The 10,000-nt window shown below is 57.7% G+C and overlaps 2 non-coding genes and 1 pseudogene across 2 annotated transcripts; all 3 read right to left on the reverse strand.

Annotated features, from left to right (window-relative positions):
* The window catches only part of LOC124593100, a 7,954-nt pseudogene extending 3,701 nt beyond the window's left edge, over nucleotides 1-4,253 (reverse strand).
* Nucleotides 4,254-4,441: 188 nt separating this feature from the next.
* Nucleotides 4,442-4,596, reverse strand: LOC124593110. Its single transcript, XR_006977832.1, has one exon. It is a non-coding gene; the product is annotated as a 5.8S ribosomal RNA (ribosomal RNA).
* A 351-nt stretch (nucleotides 4,597-4,947) lies between these two features.
* LOC124592997 lies at nucleotides 4,948-6,857 on the reverse strand. Its single transcript, XR_006977748.1, has one exon. It is a non-coding gene; the product is annotated as a small subunit ribosomal RNA (ribosomal RNA).
* Nucleotides 6,858-10,000: the final 3,143 nt, after the last annotated feature.

The following is a 10,000-nucleotide window of genomic DNA, read 5'->3' on the forward strand; positions in this document are numbered from 1 at the left end:
AGGCCGTCCGGCCCGGCTGCTGATCCCCTGGGCGGCAACGCGGCGGCGACCTCCTCATGTGTGACCGGCCCCCATAGGCACTCGGGAGCGACAGGCTCCGAGTGCGGGAGGAGGCGGTCACGAATGAAGCCCGCGGTGGAGATGGGCTTCTTGGTGAAGAGGTCCGCCCAGAAGTCCAGCAGACCAGGGATGGCAGGTGGCGGCTGGAGCAGGGTGCCATCCAAGAGGCCGCGCACGCAACGTGCACGCGACCGTCGGAAGGCATCCTGCGTTCTCGCGTACTCCCAGCGGCGCCGCTTGCGCTTCTGCGTCGGCGGCGCGGCAGGCGGCCGCTTCGATGGTTGGCGCGGCCGCTGTGTCCTGGTGATCGATCTCTCCCCTCTGGACCCGACCGACGCAAGGGCATCCGGGAGCATGCCCAGGATGACATCGGGCGGCGTGCCCCGCCCCAGACCTATGACACGATCCAGGGCAGAGAAACGCTGGGCGGAAGCGGGTAGCCCCGCCAGATGCTCCCAGATGGCGGCGTCAGTCGGCCCCTCCGGCGGCGGCCCGGTGGTGTCGGCCGCGAAGTCCTCGGCTGCGTCGACGGGCGGCGCAGCGGCCTCGCCCGCGTCAGGCAGCGGGCTCGCTGCTCCCCGGCGGGACGCCGGCTCTTCCCCCCGACCGATCTCAAGCGCCTCCATGAATTGGCGGACAAGCTGCTTGTGGGCAGCTTGCCGCCGTCGGCACTTGATTGCCTCAAGCGTTCGGTCGGGGAACATCCTGATGAGCTCTTGATTTACAAAGAAGAACCGGGCGTCCCTCTCGAGGAACAGTTCGGCCTCCGCCTTGGCGAGCGACAGGACTTCTTCCTCCGTCCACCTCGCGCGATGCCTCTCCGTGACGATCTCCGCGTTGGCGGCCGCAAGGTGTTGGCGGCGGCGATGGACCCCGAGACCGTTCTTGGTGGTGAAGCTGCGGTGGCACTCACTACAGGCGTATACAGCTGCAAAAGTTACAAGATTTTCGGCACGGCCGGTTGGCCGGCTAGGTGCTGGGGGAGTTGGGGTGGCACCTTCAGCGGAAGGGCCACCACTTTTTCTCTGAATACTGCCCCCAACTAAAAAAAGGGATAGTGCGAGGGGGGGCTGGTAACCCCCCCAAGCCCCTGGTGCGGTCTTCCACTCTGCGAAAATCAGCGGGCCCACGAGAAGGGGAGAAGACCGCAGGAGAGGAGAGGCTAAGAGGGCTAGGCCCATGTATTGCGCATCACTCTCCCTGTAACCATAACCCAAGGAAGGCACCTCGCAGCAGCAGCACGACTACATCAAGACCGCACTTCGAAAAGCCAAGTCCGGATGCAGCCACACCGCCGCCACTTGGCCACCTTAAGAGAGTCATAGTTACTCCCGCCGTTTACCCGCGCTTGCTTGAATTTCTTCACGTTGACATTCAGAGCACTGGGCAGAAATCACATTGCGTCAACACCCGCTAGGGCCATCGCAATGCTTTGTTTTAATTAGACAGTCGGATTCCCCCAGTCCGTGCCAGTTCTGAGTTGATCGTTGAATGGCGGCCGAAGAGAATCCGCGCACCCGCGCGCCCCCGGAGGAGCACGCTAAGGCGGACGCGGCCTCGCAGCAAGGAAGATCCGTGGGAGGCCAAGGCACGGGACCGAGCTCGGATCCTGCACGCAGGTTGAAGCACCGGGGCGCGAACGCCGCGCAGGCGCGCGCATCCTGCACCGCCGGCCAGCACGAGGCCAACCAACGGCGAGAGCAGACCACGCCCGCGCTAAACGCCCGCACTTACCGGCACCCCTACGGCACTCACCTCGCCCAGGCCCGGCACGTTAGCGCTGACCCACTTCCCGACCAAGCCCGACACGCCCCGATCCTCAGAGCCAATCCTTATCCCGAAGTTACGGATCCAATTTGCCGACTTCCCTTACCTACATTATTCTATCGACTAGAGGCTCTTCACCTTGGAGACCTGCTGCGGATATGGGTACGAACCGGCGCGACACCTCCACGTGGCCCTCTCCCGGATTTTCAAGGTCCGAGGGGAAGATCGGGACACCGCCGCAACTGCGGTGCTCTTCGCGTTCCAAACCCTATCTCCCTGCTAGAGGATTCCAGGGAACTCGAACGCTCATGCAGAAAAGAAAACTCTTCCCCGATCTCCCGACGGCGTCTCCGGGTCCTTTTGGGTTACCCCGACGAGCATCTCTAAAAGAGGGGCCCGACTTGTATCGGTTCCGCTGCCGGGTTCCGGAATAGGAACCGGATTCCCTTTCGCCCAACGGGGGCCAGCACAAAGTGCATCATGCTATGACGGCCCCAATCAACATCGGATTTCTCCTAGGGCTTAGGATCGACTGACTCGTGTGCAACGGCTGTTCACACGAAACCCTTCTCCGCGTCAGCCCTCCAGGGCCTCGCTGGAGTATTTGCTACTACCACCAAGATCTGCACCGACGGCGGCTCCAGGCAGGCTCACGCCCAGACCCTTCTGCGCCCACCGCCGCGACCCTCCTACTCGTCAGGGCTTCGCGGCCGGCCGCAAGGACCGGCCATGACTGCCAGACTGACGGCCGAGTATAGGCACGACGCTTCAGCGCCATCCATTTTCAGGGCTAGTTGCTTCGGCAGGTGAGTTGTTACACACTCCTTAGCGGATTCCGACTTCCATGGCCACCGTCCTGCTGTCTTAAGCAACCAACGCCTTTCATGGTTTCCCATGAGCGTCGATTCGGGCGCCTTAACTCGGCGTTTGGTTCATCCCACAGCGCCAGTTCTGCTTACCAAAAGTGGCCCACTTGGCACTCCGATCCGAGTCGTTTGCTCGCGGCTTCAGCATATCAAGCAAGCCGGAGATCTCACCCATTTAAAGTTTGAGAATAGGTTGAGGTCGTTTCGGCCCCAAGGCCTCTAATCATTCGCTTTACCGGATGAGACTCGTACGAGCACCAGCTATCCTGAGGGAAACTTCGGAGGGAACCAGCTACTAGATGGTTCGATTAGTCTTTCGCCCCTATACCCAGCTCCGACGATCGATTTGCACGTCAGAATCGCTACGGACCTCCATCAGGGTTTCCCCTGACTTCGTCCTGGCCAGGCATAGTTCACCATCTTTCGGGTCCCAACGTGTACGCTCTAGGTGCGCCTCACCTCGCAATGAGGACGAGACGCCCCGGGAGTGCGGAGGCCGCCGCCCCGTGAAGGGCGGGGAAGCCCCATCCTCCCTCGGCCCGCGCAAGGCGAGACCTTCACTTTCATTACGCCTTTAGGTTTCGTACAGCCCAATGACTCGCGCACATGTTAGACTCCTTGGTCCGTGTTTCAAGACGGGTCGTGAAATTGTCCAAAGCTGAAGCGCCGCTGACGGGAGCGATTATTCCGCCCGAGAGCATCCCGAGCCAACAGCGGCGCGGGTCCGGGGCCGGGCCAGGTAGGTCCGTCATCCGGGAAGAACCGCGCGCGCTTGCCGGGAGCCCGAGCGCCCAAAGGGGCGAATCGACTCCTCCAGATATACCGCCGGGCAGCCAGCCAGGACACCGGGGCTCTGCCCAACAGACGCGAACCGAGGCCCGCGGAAGGACAGGCTGCGCACCCGGGCCGTAGGCCGGCACCCAGCGGGTCGCGACGTCCTACTAGGGGAGAAGTGCGGCCCACCGCACACCGGAACGGCCCCACCCCGCGGCGAGTGGAAAGGCAACCGGACACGACCCCGCCGCGGATTGCTCCGCGCGGGCGGCCGGCCCCATCTGCCGAGGGCGGAGGCCTGTGGCCGGATGGGCGTGAATCTCACCCGTTCGACCTTTCGGACTTCTCACGTTTACCCCAGAACGGTTTCACGTACTTTTGAACTCTCTCTTCAAAGTTCTTTCCAACTTTCCCTCATGGTACTTGTTCGCTATCGGTCTCGTGGTCATATTTAGTCTCAGATGGAGTTTACCACCCACTTGGAGCTGCACTCTCAAGCAACCCGACTCGAAGGAGAGGTCCCGCCGACGCTCGCACCGGCCGCTACGGGCCTGGCACCCTCTACGGGCCGTGGCCTCATTCAAGTTGGACTTGGGCTCGGCGCGAGGCGTCGGGGTAGTGGACCCTCCCAAACACCACATGCCACGACAGGCGGCAGCCTGCGGGGTTCGGTGCTGGACTCTTCCCTGTTCGCTCGCCGCTACTGGGGGAATCCTTGTTAGTTTCTTTTCCTCCGCTTAGTAATATGCTTAAATTCAGCGGGTAGTCTCGCCTGCTCTGAGGTCGTTGTACGAGGTGTCGCACGCCACACCGCCAGCCGGCTGTGCACGCTACCGAGTAAGTACCGGTATGCGAACCGCCAGGCGACGGGCGCGCATCGCACGTTTCAGGAGGCGCGGCCGGCCCCACAGGCGGCCGCGACGCTCCCAGGTCTGCGAAGCGGGGCAAACGCCGCGCGCTTCAGTATACGTAGCCGACCCTCAGCCAGACGTGGCCCGGGAACGGAATCCATGGACCGCAATGTGCGTTCGAAACGTCGATGTTCATGTGTCCTGCAGTTCACATGTCGACGCGCAATTTGCTGCGTTCTTCATCGACCCACGAGCCGAGTGATCCACCGTCCTGGGTGATCTTTTCTTAGTTTCCACTGTCTCTTTCAAGACAGTTGCATAGGCGGGACGTAGGCGTGTGGCGGCCCCTGTTCAAGCGTTCTGTGTCCAACGGCCTCACGGCCGATGGGCGTCGTACGGCTCCACACCGGAGCGGACAGGCAGTCGGGCGAAAGTCATTCAAAACCGGCGCCAGGCGCCAGGTGCCGCAGGCCAGCCGCTCCAGCGCTTCAGCGCTCGTACCACACAACATTGGCGTTAGTTTTGAGAAGCACGCGTGGTTCCGCACGCGGCGCACGGCTACTGCGAGCCGTACAGGTAGCGTGTTGCGCGACACGACACGCACATCGAACGACATGCAGTCTAGTCGGTAATGATCCTTCCGCAGGTTCACCTACGGAAACCTTGTTACGACTTTTACTTCCTCTAAATGATCAAGTTTGGTCATCTTTCCGGTAGCATCGGCAACGACAGAGTCAATGCCGCGTACCAGTCCGAAGACCTCACTAAATCATTCAATCGGTAGTAGCGACGGGCGGTGTGTACAAAGGGCAGGGACGTAATCAACGCGAGCTTATGACTCGCGCTTACTGGGAATTCCTCGTTCATGGGGAACAATTGCAAGCCCCAATCCCTAGCACGAAGGAGGTTCAGCGGGTTACCCCGACCTTTCGGCCTAGGAAGACACGCTGATTCCTTCAGTGTAGCGCGCGTGCGGCCCAGAACATCTAAGGGCATCACAGACCTGTTATTGCTCAATCTCGTGCGGCTAGAAGCCGCCTGTCCCTCTAAGAAGAAAAGTAATCGCTGACAGCACGAAGGATGTCACGCGACTAGTTAGCAGGCTAGAGTCTCGTTCGTTATCGGAATTAACCAGACAAATCGCTCCACCAACTAAGAACGGCCATGCACCACCACCCACCGAATCAAGAAAGAGCTATCAATCTGTCAATCCTTCCGGTGTCCGGGCCTGGTGAGGTTTCCCGTGTTGAGTCAAATTAAGCCGCAGGCTCCACTCCTGGTGGTGCCCTTCCGTCAATTCCTTTAAGTTTCAGCTTTGCAACCATACTTCCCCCGGAACCCAAAAGCTTTGGTTTCCCGGAGGCTGCCCGCCGAGTCATCGGAGGAACTGCGGCGGATCGCTGGCTGGCATCGTTTATGGTTAGAACTAGGGCGGTATCTGATCGCCTTCGAACCTCTAACTTTCGTTCTTGATTAATGAAAACATACTTGGCAAATGCTTTCGCTTCTGTTCGTCTTGCGACGATCCAAGAATTTCACCTCTAACGTCGCAATACGAATGCCCCCGCCTGTCCCTATTAATCATTACCTCGGGTTCCGAAAACCAACAAAATAGAACCGAGGTCCTATTCCATTATTCCATGCACACAGTATTCAGGCGGGCTTGCCTGCTTTAAGCACTCTAATTTGTTCAAAGTAAACGTGCCGGCCCACCGAGACACTCACTCAAGAGCACCCTGGTAGGATTGCAACGGGGTCCGCCTCGGGACGCACGAGCACGCACGAGGCGCGTCGCACGCCTTCGGCTCGCCCCACCGGCAGGACGTCCCACGATACATGCCAGTTAAACACCGACGGGCGGTGAACCAACAGCGTGGGACACAAATCCAACTACGAGCTTTTTAACCGCAACAACTTTAATATACGCTATTGGAGCTGGAATTACCGCGGCTGCTGGCACCAGACTTGCCCTCCAATAGATACTCGTTAAAGGATTTAAAGTGTACTCATTCCGATTACGGGGCCTCGGATGAGTCCCGTATCGTTATTTTTCGTCACTACCTCCCCGTGCCGGGAGTGGGTAATTTGCGCGCCTGCTGCCTTCCTTGGATGTGGTAGCCGTTTCTCAGGCTCCCTCTCCGGAATCGAACCCTGATTCCCCGTTACCCGTTACAACCATGGTAGGCGCAGAACCTACCATCGACAGTTGATAAGGCAGACATTTGAAAGATGCGTCGCCGGTACGAGGACCGTGCGATCAGCCCAAAGTTATTCAGAGTCACCAAGGCAAACGGACCGGACGAGCCGACCGATTGGTTTTGATCTAATAAAAGCGTCCCTTCCATCTCTGGTCGGGACTCTGTTTGCATGTATTAGCTCTAGAATTACCACAGTTATCCAAGTAACGTGGGTACGATCTAAGGAACCATAACTGATTTAATGAGCCATTCGCGGTTTCACCTTAATGCGGCTTGTACTGAGACATGCATGGCTTAATCTTTGAGACAAGCATATGACTACTGGCAGGATCAACCAGGGAGCTGCGTCAACTAGAGCTGAGCAGCCGGCCGCCCGGGAGTGTGTCCCGGGGGCCCGCGCGAACACGCAAGCGTCCGCTCAATTATTCTGCAAACAGGAGGAGGCTGAGCTCCCCTGCACAATACACCTCGAAACCCTCTCAGGTCCCGGCGGCGCGCAGCGCCGTCCTAAGTACTTGGTCGGGTTCGAGAGAGGCGCAATCGCCCGGAGTTTGGCGAGTAGACGCTTTAGGTGCGACCACCCGTGCTCCCAACTGAGCTTGCCGCTGCCGACAGAGGCCCGGGAGCGTGCTGTCGTGGCATTGCCGGCGGGAGACAACACGCGCCACCTACGGTGACCGGCAGCTCCAACGCCAGCGCCACAGAAGGACAAAAGCCCCACTTGGGTGCCGAAGCGAACTCTCCCAGCACAGCGCACGCGCCAACACGTCCGCACAGCTGCGATACAAACCACCTGCGAGAACCGCAGAGGCGACCGAGCAGCAGACGGCGTCGCGGCGCCGAGCGCCGGGCGGCGGCGCATCCTCAGCGCACACAGTCCTCAATCGGACCAGCACACTGCAGATGTCCACCGCGCTTCGCACCGGGCCCGCGAGGACCTACTTTGGCCGCACGGCGCCGCGTGCAGGGTGCGCCGGCGCGCAGCTGCGCCGCCTGCCGCCTCCGTCGGCCGGCGCGCCTGCCACTGGCCGCCCCCACCAGCCGGCTGTAGCGCGTGCGCCCACGCACCGCGCGGCCAGCACGCCGGGAGGCCCCCCCTCACCGGCCGGGGACGGTCCCACCCAGCCACCGCCGCGTATCGCTTCACACCCAGATGCCATTCACGTTCGTGGGCATGGTGGGTATCGCTGGAACAACCGGTTGGTAGCTCAACCGATCGTCGCCATCACTGATTCACCTCTAGCGAGAACAACCGCACCACAACGGTTTACCAGTTGTTCATTTGCATAACGTCACCAGCAAACGTAGGCGTCCATCGCCATTTGCAAATTCAACGATTGTTGCATGCCTGTGTCAGGTGTCACGACACACTATGTCTGCCCACATACACGCAACAACATGTGCACGCTTCGCGAACACGTGGAAGGTGGCCCCCGTACGTATGCGATGTCCATTGCGCGAACGACTGTCAACCGGCCTCTGTCGCATGTCGCAGATGTGGAACGCAGTGCACCATGCTATCACGGTGTGTGAGAAGAGACGACTACGTCTGACAACACGCGCCACTACATCAACAGACGGCTCATGCTGATCGCCATCCAGGGCATACCACACTGCAATCCAGCTCTTATAGGGAGACGACACGTAGCTGAGTGCACAACATTTGGACCGCATGGTTCGCCGTTGTTGGCGCAGTCGTTGTACGGTCACATGTACCACGATGTATCATTCAGTACATGAGGACCAATGTGCAGTACAGTGTGTGATTTGGACGTACAACATCAGCGGACAGTTGACACAGGCCGTACCACAGCGTAGGCTAAGTGCATCGCACATGCGAATGCCAATGAACAACTGCAAATGCCAATGAACAACTGCAAAGGGCATTGAGCATGTACGTCCTGCTGCCATCCACATTACAGTGTATAGCTGCAAGGTGTTTAACATGAAGCGATACACTGGGGACCGGGCAGTGCGAGTAGCAAACTATATTGCGGGGGTTGCAGTTAGGCAACACTACACTAATTTAACGCGTCGTATGACAATTACAGAGCAGGTTAAGGCCCAACGTGTGTTGGGTTAAGGCCCAACGTGTGTTGGGTTAAGGCCCAACGTGTGTTGGGTTAAGGCCCAACGTGTGTTGGGTTAAGGCCCAACGTGTGTTGGGTTAAGGCCCAACGTGTGTTGGGTTAAGGCCCAACGTGTGTTGGGTTAAGGCCCAACGTGTGTTGGGTTAAGGCCCAACGTGTGTTGGGTTAAGGCCCAACGTGTGTTGGGTTAAGGCCCAACGTGTGTTGGGTTAAGGCCCAACGTGTGTTGGGTTAAGGCCCAACGTGTGTTGGGTTACGTTAAGGGGCAATGTGGGTTACGTTAAGGGGCAATGTGGGTTACGTTAAGGGGCAATGTGGGTTACGTTACGGCGCAATATAGGTTACGTTACGGCGCAATATAGGTTACGTTAAGGCGCAATATCGGTTACGTTAAGGCGCAATACAGGTTACGTTAAGGCGCAATACAGGTTACGTTAAGGCGCAATACAGGTTACGTTAAGGCGCAATACAGGTTACGTTAAGGCGCAATACAGGTTACGTTAAGGCGCAATGCAGGTTACGTTAAGGCGCAATGCAGGTTACGTTAAGGCGCAATGCAGGTTACGTTAAGGCGCAATACAGGTTACGTTAAGGCGCAATACAGGTTACGTTAAGGCGCAATACAGGTTACGTTAAGGCGCAATACAGGTTACGTTAAGGCGCAATACAGGTTACGTTAAGGCGCAATACAGGTTACGTTAAGGCGCAATACAGGTTACGTTAAGGCGCAATACAGGTTACGTTAAGGCGCAATACAGGTTACGTTAAGGCGCAATACAGGTTACGTTAAGGCGCAATACAGGTTACGTTAAGGCGCAATACAGGTTACGTTAAGGCGCAATACAGGTTACGTTAAGGCGCAATACAGGTTACGTTAAGGCGCAATACAGGTTACGTTAAGGCGCAATACAGGTTACGTTAAGGCGCAATACAGGTTACGTTAAGGCGCAATACAGGTTACGTTAAGGCGCAATACAGGTTAGGTTAAGGCGCAATACAGGTTAGGTTAAGGCGCAATACAGGTTAGGTTAAGGTACGACATAGGTTAGGTTAAGGTACGACATAGGTTAGGTTAAGGTACGACATAGGTTAGGTTAAGGTACGACATAGGTTAGGTTAAGGTACGACATAGGTTAGGTTAAGGTACGACATAGGTTAGGTTAAGGTACGACATAGGTTAGGTTAAGGTACGACATAGGTTAGGTTAAGGTACGACATAGGTTAGGTTAAGGTACGACATAGGTTAGGTTAAGGTACGACATAGGTTAGGTTAAGGTACGACATAGGTTAGGTTAAGGTACGACATAGGTTAGGTTAAGGTACGACATAGGTTAGGTTAAGGTACGACATAGGTTAGGTTAAGGTACGACATAGGTTAGGTTAAGGTACGACAT

This window comes from Schistocerca americana, unplaced genomic scaffold, assembly GCF_021461395.2.
Source record: "Schistocerca americana isolate TAMUIC-IGC-003095 unplaced genomic scaffold, iqSchAmer2.1 HiC_scaffold_97, whole genome shotgun sequence".
Lineage (NCBI taxonomy): Eukaryota > Metazoa > Arthropoda > Insecta > Orthoptera > Acrididae > Schistocerca > Schistocerca americana.